At 42.0% G+C, this 13,768-nt stretch overlaps 1 non-coding gene across 1 annotated transcript; it reads right to left on the reverse strand.

Moving 5' to 3' along the window:
* Window positions 1-9,367: 9,367 nt before the first annotated feature.
* On the reverse strand, window positions 9,368-9,429 carry LOC114006201 (U7 small nuclear RNA). Its single transcript, XR_003547953.1, has one exon. It is a non-coding gene; the product is annotated as a U7 small nuclear RNA (small nuclear RNA).
* Between the last annotated feature and the right edge of the window lie 4,339 nt (window positions 9,430-13,768).

The following is a 13,768-nucleotide window of genomic DNA, read 5'->3' on the forward strand; positions in this document are numbered from 1 at the left end:
CCTGCTGATCTTTTTCGGCCACATTTCCTCTGCACTCTACTTTCTCTTGCCTCCTCCCCATCCTTGCTTCCCTCCCGACTCACTTACCCTATTTCTGCCCAGAGAGAAGCTGCACTGTTTCTCATTCACCCCCCCCCCCCTGTCCGAGGGTCCCTTGTTCACCTCCGGTGTTCTCTGTGCTGCCCTCTCCTTCCCACCCTTCGTCCTCCCACTGTTTTCTTCCCTATGTGCTGTTGTGCTTTGTTAGAGCCAAATACACATGCACATGCACCCTATATGGGGCTAAAATAAAGTGCGATTGTGTGTGTTGCTAACTGATAAGCTCAGGTTGAGAAGAGTACTGCGTTACTCACACCCATGTTCTTTTGCTTTGTTACCAACCCCTGACTCCGGTACCATAAGAGGAAGTAATTTCGTATGAGCCTGCATAAATCTTTTTCTGTGTGTGTGTTTCATACAATTAAACACTTTTCTGTTAGTCTCTGTTAGTCTTTTTATTTTTATTTTTTTAATTAAACTTGTACTGTAATTCCATTGTCCCACAAACTCTTTTTTTCTTTATTACCTGAGGGCATGTGTACTCACCAGAGAGAGAGAGGACACACTCCCCAGTGGAGTGTGGTCACACCGCAATCGCCTCTCCCCCATTTTTCTACTCTTTCAGAATTTGGAGCATACTCACACACATGCCCAGCATGTCTTTCAAGCCTCTGGTCCAGGATTCAGTCGGTGGCCGGCCATGTGGGATCTGGCTTTCTATATTCAATGCTTAATTACTGCACAATGGGCTGGCTCTAGACTAGTTTTTAAATTAGTTAGTTGGAATAGACTAATTAGGCCGTAGTTGTTTTTAGCATACTATATTGGAGCACTTACAATAAGAAGTTTGGATAATTCCTTTAAAGAGATAATCTCACTTTAAAACATTTTGCACCAGTGTTTAAATAACTTTTACACAGTATTGATCTCTATGTGCTCATGCTGAAAAAAAGGTTTATGAGAGATTTTTGCTATACGGCATGTGTGCTTGCCAGAAACATAGACACAAAAAGTGAGAAGTCACCCCCAGAGGGGATGGCCATGCTACAGTCCCTTCTCTTCCATTCTCCTCTCAGGATATTGGGCATGCACACACATGTGCCTAGTGGGAGTTTTAAGCTGCCGGGTCTGGTACTCGAACCGTGATCAATTATGTGAGTGTCCAGCAACCTAACCATTATGCCATCTTCTGGTCCTGAGATAAATCTTACTTCTAGTCAGATTATCTAGTAAGATAATCTTACTTCTGATAAGCAGAATGCTGATGTTAGTAGCAGATTTCCTGGAGATGTTTTCCATAAAATTTGAGACATGTGTATTTTAATAGTAAGATGTTTGAGTCAAAACTTGGATTAAATTTTATCGATTCAGAATAGATATTTATCACTTTAGAAATGAAAAATTTAGGGGTAAGAGGTGGCATGTAGGTTGAGGCAGCTGGATCTCACGTGGCTGACTTTGCCATTTGAGTCCTAGACACCCAGCTCCTTGAAAATCATGCCAGACGTGTGCCTGGGCTCTCCCTTACCTTTTTCAATAAGTTGTGGTAGTACACTCTACCTCCACTTGTGACAACTATATTATCTGCAGGTGTTGCCAAATATCCAGCTCTTCTGCTTTAAAGCCACTGCTTTGAGAGTTAGACCAGGGCAAGAAAACGTGGAAGTATTAAAAGTGGAAATGCCAAAATCCCAAGAGGAGAATGAAGGAGATGGGATTGTGGCATGGCCATCCCTCCGGGGGATGATTTCTCATCTTCCTTCTTGTTCTTCTGTCTTTCTCTCTGGCAAGTATACACACCCTATAGTGAACTAAAAAAAAGAAAGAAAGAAAGAAAGAAAGAAAGAAAGAAAGAACATTAGAACTTTTTATGACAGAACAAAATTTCTTTCTTTTTTAAAATATAATGATTTATTTTATTTATTCATTCATTTATTTTAATTTGACCAGAGAGAGACAGAGAAAGCGAAAGAAAGAAAAAGAAAGCTGCCAGGTCTGGGACTCGAACTGTGGTCAGCCATGTGGGAGTGTCCAGCACCTTAACCGCCACGCCACCTGCTGGTCCTGACAGAACAAAATTTCTAAGGAAAAGAAAATAAATGAAAATTTAAGCCCACTGAAGTTAGCGTTGGGTTTTACAGTTTATTTTTTTTAACTGTCAGATGGCACATATGCTCACCAGAAAGAGAAAGAGAAAGCAAGTACGCCCTCATGGTGCATAGTCACATTACAGTCCCTTCTCCATGTCTCCATCCTGTCAGGATCTTGGGCACACATGCACATGTGCCCAGTGTGTTTCTCAACCCACTGGGGCTGGGATTTGAACCTCAGTTGGCCTCAGTTGCAGGATCTAGCTCCCTTCACCAACCTATGGGGCCAGCCCCCTCTCTTCCCATGTATGCTTATTCTATTTTTCATCCTAGACCAAGATTTCTTAACTTCTACACTATTGATAATAGACCAAAGAATTCCTTTTTGTTTACGGTGAGGGGGTTGGCCTGTGATTGTAGGCGGTTGAGTCAAATCCCTTATCTTTTTTTTTTTTTTAATAATTATTTAACTTTTAAAAAAATACTTATTTACATATTTATTTGAATTTGACCAGAGAGGGACAGAGTGAGAGAGATAGAGAGAGGGAAGGTGAGAAAGCAAGTCGCCAGGTTCAGGACTCAAACTGCAGTCAGCCATGTGAGAGTCCAGTGTCCCCAGCCACCATGCCACCTGCTGGGCTCTCCCTTACCTTTTTCGATAAGATGTGGTAGTACTCTCTACCTCCAGTTGTGACAACTATATTATCTCCAGATGTTGCCAAATATCCAGCTCCCCTTCCTTAAAACCACTGCTTTGAGAGACCAGGGCAAGAAAATGTGGAAATGTTAAAAATAGAAGCATAGATTAATTGGAAAACTTTTTAAAAACCATTAACTTGTATGTAATTTTCTTTTTGTTTATAGAAAGGATACATTGTAGATAGTTCGGAAAATATAGAAACATATAAAGGAAGAAAGTTAAAATATACTAATTATATCATTGATAGAGAATCATTGTTAGCTTTTACTTCCTGAAGCCTTTTATCTGTATTCAGAATGTTACTATATTAACTTTTAAAGGTTTTTAATGATTCAAACATTGTTAAAATGAAAATGATTTATTTATTAATATGCTATTTACTTATTTCTTTTCGGTGCTAGGAGGCACACGTGCTCATCAGAGACAGAGAGGCAGAGGAGAGGGGAGGAGGAAGCATCCCCCCATGGGCACACACAAGCACCTGGTGTGTTTCCTAAGTGACCAGGTCTAGGATTCTGTCTTCACATTTGGCCCTATGGGATCTGGCTGCTTTACCACAGAGCTGGCCCAATATTTTTTATTTTTTAAAGGTGATGCAAGTCTTTTTTTCTTTTTAAGTTTCCTTCCTTCTCTCTTCCATAAGTGAGCAATTGAGAGAGAGAAGGAGATAGCATCCCGACAGGGTCTTCCACGCCGTGGGCCATCCCTAGCTTTAACCGGCCGTGGGTCATGCGCACAGGCAAGCCTGGTGGGGTCTTTGAGAGCTCCGACGTGAACCCACAAACTTCCATACGGGCTTTCCTTGCAGAATGTTGCGTTAACACTGCACCACTGCCTGTCACCCGGTTTTTAATGATTTTTAAACTTTATTGTGAGAAATTTTGTATCATTAAATAACCATGGAAATCTTCTCAATGGCTGCATACTATGTCATCATTTGAGTGTACCATCATTTATTTACTCCTGGGCATTTTTCACTATTAAAAGTAATGTACTGTGATAAAAATCGTTGCACATAGATCATTGCCTGAGCGCGTCTGTTTCAGTTTTAGAATCCAAGCCTTCCTGGCAAGAATGGGGTAGGGCAATCACATTCATTTCATTTTAAAAATAGCACTTTCTGTGTCCATTGCCTCAGGGCCAGGGTGACCAAACGTCCCACTTCTGCGAGATACTTTCAGCCATTCAGTTCCTTTATTCTGTTTTGAGAAACCATAGAGTAGGAATATATACATTTATTTTAAAAACAACCTTTTGGAAATCTAAACTGTTTTCTTTTTCTGACCATTTTCATCATTGTTGCTCGTAATCACTCTCCTTGATCATGGAGGAATCTGGGCCAGGGAGAATAATTGAATTAGAAGGAATTTTAAAGAGAGATAAAAATATAAGCCTCTGTCTTAACAGTATAAGTGGTAGAATTTCAACTTGAAAATTGTCCGATAATGTTGTCATCTCATTGTAGACAGCACATGGTCCTAATGAGAACAAACCAACATTTGTCTGCAGTGGGCCAAAGATGCGTGCACTTTCACCAGCTGCCGGGTCCCGGAGTCCTTCAGCATCAGCTGCCTGCTTTAAAATCATTAGAATGGAGGAAAACATAGCCACTGAAGGTAGTACCCTAGACTGGGATCTTCATAGCCATCGGGAGCTGTTTGGGCATTTGTGAGGCCTGCAGGTCGTTGCCATGGAAAGCAACCCACCCTAAGGACTTGCAGTGTAGCCACAAAGCTAAAGAAAAGTCAGTTGTGCGGAGTCTCTTGCTGTTTGCAGGCACAGGTTCTGGAGTTGAATTCTTAGCAGTCTTTAAAGCCTTGCTGCTTTTCCTCTTCACTGAAACTTGAATTTTTACCTTGCTTAGTTGTCCTTGGTTTTTCCCTGAAAACTGTGACTTAGGCATGAGTCCAAGGCAGTGTTATCATCAAGTATTGGAATAATGGTTAATATTTAGTGAGGCAGGACCAGTGGCACCGAGAAGCCATCCCAGTATGGCCAGGGGTTCCTTGTGTATACTCATGTAGCCAGTGGTGCCACTGTCCTGACACATGTCACCGTGCCTCTGCACTCCGTGAGGCTGACTCACATGGGAAGGTTCTGGGTTCGCATCCAGAGACCTCTCTGAGTATACTGGGCACACTTGTGCCCAGGATCTGAGGATGACTGGGGATTATGTGTCATGGATATTTTCTGGCAGGAAAGGAACAGTTTCTTAGCGTGAAGGCTTGTATTGAGAATTTAACAATGGCAAGAATTTCAGGACTTATACCTGCTGTTGAAAGGCAGCGGGGTGCGCATATAGTTTGGGGGGCACTGCTTGGGTAACAGGATTAGCACAGAGGGTATTCCCGAGTGAAAAACTCTCTTGGATACAAACGCCTTTCGAATAGATTTATTTGCGGAAAAATTTACAAATTCCGTGGAATGAAATGAGCGTGGACCAAAAGGCGTCTGTGGTCCAGTAGGCAGGTAACCAGACAGGGAGGAATATAGCCGAGTTCCATGCTAACTGCGGCAGTGGCTCAAGGCTGCGTACAGCGAGGTGAACGTTGGGTGGTTGTCAGCGTGTTCTGGACCGTTGGATGAGAATTTCGTCTGAGGTTAGCTCACAGGAAGCAGACTTGACCGCGAAGACAGCTTGATTACAACTCGAAGGCAGAGTAGCTACAAGTCGATCAGTCCAAGTGTTGTCTGTAACACGGCTACAGATGTCCCCATTCTGAGGTCGTGGTCGGTTCCTTTTATGCGGGTTTGATGTGAATATTTTCATGTCCATTGTTCATGTGTCGTGAGGAAGTGTCAAATATTTTGGTTGGGGTAGCCTTGGTCAAAACAACTTTAGCAAAATACTCGATCCAAACAACTTAGTCAAAACACCTCAGCATAAGTTCCATTTTTTTTTTTTAGAGGTTTTTACTATAGGGCGCGTGTGCTCGCCAGACAGACCGAGAGAGACAGAGAGACAGAAAGCGAGAAATCACCCCCCAGGGGGATGGCCACGCCGCAGTCCCCTCTCCTCCATTCTCCTCTCAGGATCTTGGGCACGCACGCACACACGCCCGGCATGAGTTCAAGTCACCGGGTCCGGGATGTGAACCACGGTCGACCATGTGGGAGTCCAGCGACATAGCCATTACGCTAACTGCTGGTCCCAAGAAGTTCCATTTTGATTTTAGCAGAAGTGATTCCATTTTAGAAAAGAGTATTACATTATGTCATCAAGACTGTTGGGGGTGGTGTCTGTTTTTTCTTTTTTTCCCTCTCTATTTCTTGCACTCATGGAAGGAATAAATGAATAGATTTTAACATTTTAGTGGGGCCTTACTGAGAGTTTAAGACCTTCTTCCTAGGCTTCCACCCCTCCCAGTGCCCTGAATGAGGCAGTGCGTCTCAGCAGTCAAGGCCATGGCCTACGCCTGGAAGCCAGATCTAGGTATAAATTCCGGTTTGGCTATTTACTTTTTGTGTGACCCAGAGCAAACTACGTAACCTCTCTATGCCTTAGTTTTCTCATCCTTATAATGGTGATAATAATATCTACTTTGTGTGGTTTTCCTGATGACTACATAAAAAGTGCTTAGAATAGCGAATGCTTACAAGTATCGGCTATCATTGTTGTTCCCTTCCCTCTGACTCCTTTGTCTCTTTATAAGCTCACCTCCCCTCTATCACCCTTGGATATTGGTGCTTCTGGGCTCAGTCCTTGACCTATGCTCCAGCTGTGGCCTGGTCCACTGAAGAGTCAGGTGCCAGCCCTCTGCTGATGAATCCCAAGTTTGTTTCCAGCCTACTTCTTCCCCAACCCACTAGATCCCTTCAAATAACTGCCTTATGGGCATCCTATGAGCACCTCGAACAGAGCCTGTTCACAATGAGCGTTGTCATCTCCCTCTCTCCTTGAACCCCTCTACCCTACTTCTCCGTGTCTTCCTCCTTATCTGTGGGATCTGATGATAGCACTACATCATGGGGGGTGATACGTGGATTGATGAGACAGTTCACACAAAGCACGTAGAATAACACCTGGCGCCTGTTTAAGAAACCTTAGCTACTATAGTTGTTGCTAGTAGTTTTCCCCATCTGGTGAATGGCATCAGTGTTCCTCCATTAACCCAAACCAAAAACTTAGAAATCATCTGGATGTTCTCCCTACCTCCACACCCCAGCTAATCAGTTACCATTTCCTAGCACTGTCCCTTCTCTGTTTGGGTCACTTATTATTTCATTCCTGGATCCTGAAACAACTTCCTAAGCAATCCATAATCTGATTTTCATTCCACTTCTGGAGCAATCTTCGAAATGCACATGTATGATCATGCCACTCCCTAGCTTGAAATTTCTCAGTGTCTCCCCATAGGATTTTGTGCTGAGAATACATTTGTTAATGGGGTGTTTCCCAAACTTTGGTGTCCACCTGAATCACCTGGAAATCTCATTAAAATAGAAATTCTGACTCACTAGTCTGTGGTGGGGCTCATGACTGTGCGTTTCTGACAACGCCCACATGATGCTGATGCTGCTGGATTGGAGGCCCTACTTCAAAGAGTGGGGCTGAAACACACAGAGCTCTTCATGGCCTGTCTTCACCCTGGGCCTGCCTTATGTCGCCCTCCTGGCATTGAGGCATTTAAGTCAGAGCTTACTGGATTTGTCTTATTTCTGCTTTTTAACAATCCCCTTGCCTGGCTCCCACTACCCTCCATTCATGATTTCTAGAGAGACTTTTGCTATAGGGCACCTACACTTGCCGGACAGACAGAAACAGAAAGTGAGAAATCATCCCCCAGACAGGATGACCATGTTACAATGCCTACTCCATTCTCCTCTTGGAATTTTGGGCACGCACGCCCAGGTGCCTGGCATGAGTTTTAAGCCGCCAGGTCTGGCACTCAAATCGCAGTCGACTATGTGGGAGTCCAGCAATGTAAGCCACCTGCTAGTCCCCATTCATGAATTTTACTAGTTCTATGGACTGTATGTGTATAAGAGGTCCCCTCGGTGTGTTCAGGAGCCCACTGTTTACCACTGTCCCGACGCCTACCAAGCTGCACGCATTGGTCTTCTCCCTCCCCAGTGCTTCTCCGAGCCTCGTGAGGACTGTGGAGCTGTCTCACTTATTTTGTTTTAATGATGATTTTTATTGAAATATAATTCACTACCATACAATTCACCCATATAAAGTGTATAGTACAATGGTTCTCATTTGTGTGTTTTTTTTTTTTTTTTTTTTTTTTAGAGATTTTCACTGTAGGGTGCGTGCGCTCGCCAGACAGAGAGAGACATAGAGACAGAAAGCGAGAAATCACCCCCCGGGGGGATGGTCACGCCGCAATCCCTTCTCCTCCATTCTCCTCTCGGGATCTTGGGCACGCACGTACACGCGCCCGGCGTGAGTTTTAAGCCACCGGGTCCGGGACGCGAACCGCGGTCGACTACGTGGGAGTCCAGCGACATAGCCATTACGCCAACTGCTGGTTCCCTCATTTGTGTTTTGACTCAGCATCTAGACCATTGACTAGTACCAAGTCAATGATTGAATGAATAAATAAATTAGGTGCCATTAAAGTATCCTTGGAAAGTTTCTCCCATTTTCCTTGCCCATGTTATTTGGGCTTAACATTTCAGCACTCAAATCATTGTATGTATTCATTAATGAGTATTCTCCCTCCCACCTTTCTTTTCAGCACCAGGGAAAGGAAGCACTTTTTCTTCTCTTGGCCAGGTTATTTATTTATTTATTTATTTTTGGCCAGGTTATTTTAAAAAAATATTTTATTATTATTATTTTTAATGTGACCAGAGAGAGAGAGAGTGGGAAAGTGAGAAAGCAAGCCACCAGATCTGGGACTTGAACTGTGGTCAGTCATGTGGGAGTCCAGCGCTTTTAACCATTACGCCACCTAACAACCCCTCTTGGCCAGTTTTAATGCATCATTATAGATCGTTTTTCTTATTTCTTCAGGGCTTCCAATTTTCTTTTTCAACACATGCTATGCTGAGCAATGCTAACTCAGAGGACAAATCCCAGCATTCTACCTGTGACTGGTACCCAATTTCTTCCTCCCCCAGCTGAATTATCTACTGTAGAATTAACTCATTGCTCAGTCTGGCGTTCAAGACTCACGATCTTTTTCTAACCTTATTCTCTTGGCTTGATCTTTCATAATCCTGCATGTAGTAATTATCTGGAATGCTTTTAAAAACATAAATTTCTGGGTCTTGGGACCAGCAGTTAGTGTAATGGCTATGTCGCTGGACTCTCATGTGGTCGATGGTGGTTCGCGTCCTGGACTCAGTGGTTTAAAACTCACGCTGGGCGTGTGTGCGTGCGTGCCCAAGATCCCGAGAGGAGAATGGAGGAGAAGGGATTGCGACGTGACCATCCCCCCTGGGGGTGATTTCTCACTTCCTGTCTCTCTGTCTGTCTGGTGAGCACACGTGCTCTATAGCAAAAACCTCTAAGAAAACAAACAAAAAAACCCATATAAATTTCTGGGTCTTGTCCCCAGAAAATTTGCCTTTTTTTTTTTTTTTCTTTTTGGGCTTTCTGGTAAAAACCGGAAAACCTGCTAGACAAATTCTAAAAGAGCTGTAGCACTGAGAGTTTGCTTTTTTTATTGAGAGATTTTTGTTATAGTACACATGAGCTCACCAGAGAGACAGAAAGCGAGAAGTTACCCGCTTTGGGGGAGGGGGGTGGCCACGCTGCAGTCCCTTCTCCTTCAGTCTCCTCTCAGGATTTTGGGCACACACACACATGTGCCCAACATGTTTTAAGATGCCGGGTCTGGGACTCAAACTGTAGACAACTATGTAGGAATCCAATGACATAACCATTGTGCCATCTGCTAATCCTGAGAATCTACATTTTTAACCAATACCATGAAGGGTTTTGGTGCAGGTCATCTTTGGAACCCCACTCTGAACCCCACTGAACTAACTTGCCCTTTGAGCCTGTGTTTTGAATCTGTGTACCATACTTCACTCTTGCCAGGATTCCCCACCTAGTAAGTGCTCAATAAAAGTTAATTGAATCATGGGACCAGAAGATGGTTATATCGCTGGACTCCCACGTAGTAGATTGTGGTTCGAGTCCTGTACCTGGTGACTTAAAACTCATGCTGGACATGTGTGCGTGCGTGCCCAGGACCCTAAGAGAATGGAGGAGAAGGGATTGCCATTCTTCCTGGGGTGGTGATTTCTTGCCTTTTCTCTCTCTGTCTTTCTCTGTCTCTCCTGTGAGTGCATGCACCCTATAGCAAAAATATCTTTCAAAAACAGAATAAAACAAAAGTAACAATAAAACTCAAAGTTAGTTGAATTATCTATTTAATGGTGTTAATGAGTTTTTTTAATTTTAAGATCATATTACTGTAGACATATTGTTAGCCATCGTTTAGATTATTATTACTTTTTTTTTTTTTTTTTTTTTTTTACAATCCTTAAGGTTTTCCCTTTAGTAGAACATGTAAGAAGATCTGGCACACAGTAGTGACTGAGTAAATCTTTATGCTATTTTTAAAGGCAACTGGGAAAACTGCCTCCTTTATAAACATAATTTAGAGTCTTCTATGGTGAAAGATGTTCCATTAGCTTTACTAATAATAGGTGTGAAATAGTATAGGAAATGACTTGTAAAATTACTCTGTGAGCAGTTTTCCTTTTTTGTTTTTTGAAGTAATTAAAAAAAATATGAACATAATAAATGCCCACTGTAAAATCTTGGAAAATCCAGAAATACAAAATAAGTAATTGTATGGAATCTCACTATTGTCACATACTTTTGTTGTATGTCTGTCTAGTCTTTCTTCTATGTATGTTTTCTTCAGTGAAATGGCTTATTTTGTGCATGCAATTTTGTAGCAAGACTGTTTTCTCTAAGTAGTATCCTGTGAAGATTTTCCCATGCCAGTACAAATTTTTCTATGATATGTTTTGAATGGCTTCAGAGTATTATATTGATGAATTAGTCTCCTAGGATAAGTACTTCTAATTTTTTGACAGTTTCCATTCACACTGAAGAGAACCAAAAGGCTCCATGTGTTCCTTTAAAAGCTGGTTGTTAACATATTTGACTATAATGGGAAAACATTCCATTTTTTGCAGTAATAATATTGGTACAAAAATTTAGAGATTATGATATGTTAAGAAGACTGTTTAGAGCATCTAAGACTAAAAAAAGGAAATAAAACAGGAATTTCCAAGTACTCAGGAGTAAATTCTTAAAAATAATTAAATCTGTGGGACCTCAGTGTACTAGCCACAGCAACTAACCAAAAGGAAATTCTTCAGACTACAGAGTCTAACTACAGAGATGAATAGAACAAGATTATTAATCAATGGGCCAGATGAATCAAGCTGTATATTAGCTCCTACTTGAGAGTACAAAGGATTTCTTCGTCCTCCAGTTTTTGAAAGCCACATGGCAGGATGAATTGTATGATAATTTACAATTAGTATACCTGTCTTTTCATGTTAGCCAAGGAGACTATGCCTGACTAATAACCACTCAGGATTTGTGATTTGTCAAGCTGCATATCCGTATTTAATGGCAAGATAGCCTGATTGCTCAAGAAGCTATTGACTTTAGAAATGGAATGACTGATTTAGACTAAAGGGAAGAGAAATGTAGCAGAAGCAGTTATTCAAGGGAAAATACATTTATAGAAGCAAGAGAAATAATGTAGGAAATACTCTTTGAGTCTTAAGACTACGATCTTGAGGGGCCGATGGTGGCGTGATGGTTAAGTGTTGGACTCCCACATGGCTGACTGCAGTTTGGGTCCTGGACCTGGCTGCTTACTTTCTCACTTTCCCTCTTTCTCTCTCTGGTCAAATTAAAAAATAATAATAGTAAATAAAATTGAGCAAATAATTTCTTTAAAAAAAAGTAAGAAAAAAAAAAAGGCTGACATCTAGAAATGTTTGAAGTGGGTCTTTTAGTTAATATATTTAAGCCCCCTGGTTTGCAAATGCTCTAATTAAATGCTTTTTTCTTTTTCTTTCTTGAGTTGACAGTTGAAGTGTGTCTGGGAAACTAGCGAGGGGTCTCGAGGTCCTGTTCTTCAGCAGATATCTACCTCTCCCAAGGGAGGTGGCATCTCTTTGGGTGTAAGAGTCTGTGTCAAGAGTGGGACCTTAGTCTCAGAGAAGTTAGAATAATCTGTGGGCCGTGTAGAAGTGACCTGTCAGTTACTGCCTGCAGGGGCCATGGAAGCCCAATTTGTAATTTGGAGCTGTGGCCTCCCTTGGGGTATGTTTCTGGAGCCAGACAAAATGAGTAGAGTGCTACTTAACTAGTCAGATTGAGGAGTGAATATCTCACCTAAGTTCATGAAAACTCTTAAGTGATGGGAACATTTAAAGTGCCTATTGGGACTGGCCCCCATAGACAAGTAGTTAAGGGAGCCAGATCCCACATAGCCAGCTCACAACCAGACTTCTATCACAAGTGGTTTGAGTCTCAGACCTTGTGACTTGAAAATCACGCAGGGTGTGTATACATACATGCCTAAAATCCCCAGAAGAGAATGGAGGAGAAGGGATTACAGTATGGCTATTGCCCCTGGCGAGTGATTTCTCACCTTCCTTCTGTCTCGCTCTGCTGAGCATATGCACCCTATGGCAAAAAGCAAAACAAAACAAAACAAAAGAAAAGAAAAACACAATGGTACACGCATACCCACAATCCTGATGGGATTAAGAAATGGAAGAGACAAGATTGTGGCATGATTACACCCGTTGGGATTTTTTTTTTCCTCTCTTTATCTGGCCAGCACATGCCCTGTGGTATTTAAAAAAAAGTACCTTTTTTTTGTTAAAGAATTATTTGTATTTAATTTGATTAATTGTCATTATTTTATTTTATGTTTTTGAAATTGAACCAGAGAGAGACAGAGACAGAGAGAGAAGGAAAGTGAGAAAGCAAGCCACCAGACCTGGGATTTGAACCCCAGTCAACCATTTGGGAGTTCAGCCACCTTAACCACCATGCCACCTACTGGCCCTGAAGAATGTCTATTTAACAAGTCTGTAAGATTCACTTGTAATCTGTGCCGTTCTGTACCTTAGACCTAGATACTTAAAATAATTTTGTTCTTATGTTGAACATTTTTAATATTCTTATTGTACTTGCCTATCGGTTATTTTAAAAGATTTTCCAAGGTAATTTGTACACTATGGTGAAATTGAATAAATCTAAATGGAGGCCAAATTAATTATTTAAAAATAAAAATGGGTGAAATAGTTGGAACTGTTCATTATATATGATTTCCACTTGAAAATGGCTTTAGTTGGGACTAGCAGTTAGCATAATGATTATGTTGCTGGACTCCCTGAAGTCGACCACGGTTAGAGTCCCGAGTCCCGACCCAGTGGCTTAAACTCATGCCGGGCACATGTGCGTGTGTGTGTGTGTGTGTGTGTGTGTGTGCGCGTGTGTGCCCAAGATCCCGAGAGGAGAATGGAGAAGAAGGGCTTGTGGCATGGCCATCGCCCCTGGGGGGTGATTTCTCGCTTTCTGTCTTTCTGGTGAGCACACATGCCCTATAGCAAGAAAAAAAAAAAGGCTTTAGTTGGGCAGCAGTTAAGATGTTGTTAGTCAGGGCCAGTATGTGGCCTGGTGGTTAAGGCACTGGATTCCCACATGGCTGACCATGGTTAGAGTCCTGGACTTGGCAGCTTGCTTTCTCATTTTCTCTTTCTGTCTCTCTCTGGTGAGCATGCATGCCCTGTAGCAAACTTAAAAATAATAATAATAATGATAAATACAATTAAATAAATAATTCTTAAAAAAAAAAAAGAGATGTTGTCAGGCTGCAATCACAGAGTTGAGTTTATTCAGAATGTGCTCTATCTGAAAACAAATGCAGTCTTAGCCAGAGCACTGGAACGGCTTCTGTGAATGCCTTTCACTCTAGTCAACTCGGTCTTTAAAGTA

This window comes from Tupaia chinensis, unplaced genomic scaffold (genome assembly GCF_000334495.1).
Source record: "Tupaia chinensis unplaced genomic scaffold, TupChi_1.0 Scaffold146140_1, whole genome shotgun sequence".
NCBI lineage: Eukaryota > Metazoa > Chordata > Mammalia > Scandentia > Tupaiidae > Tupaia > Tupaia belangeri.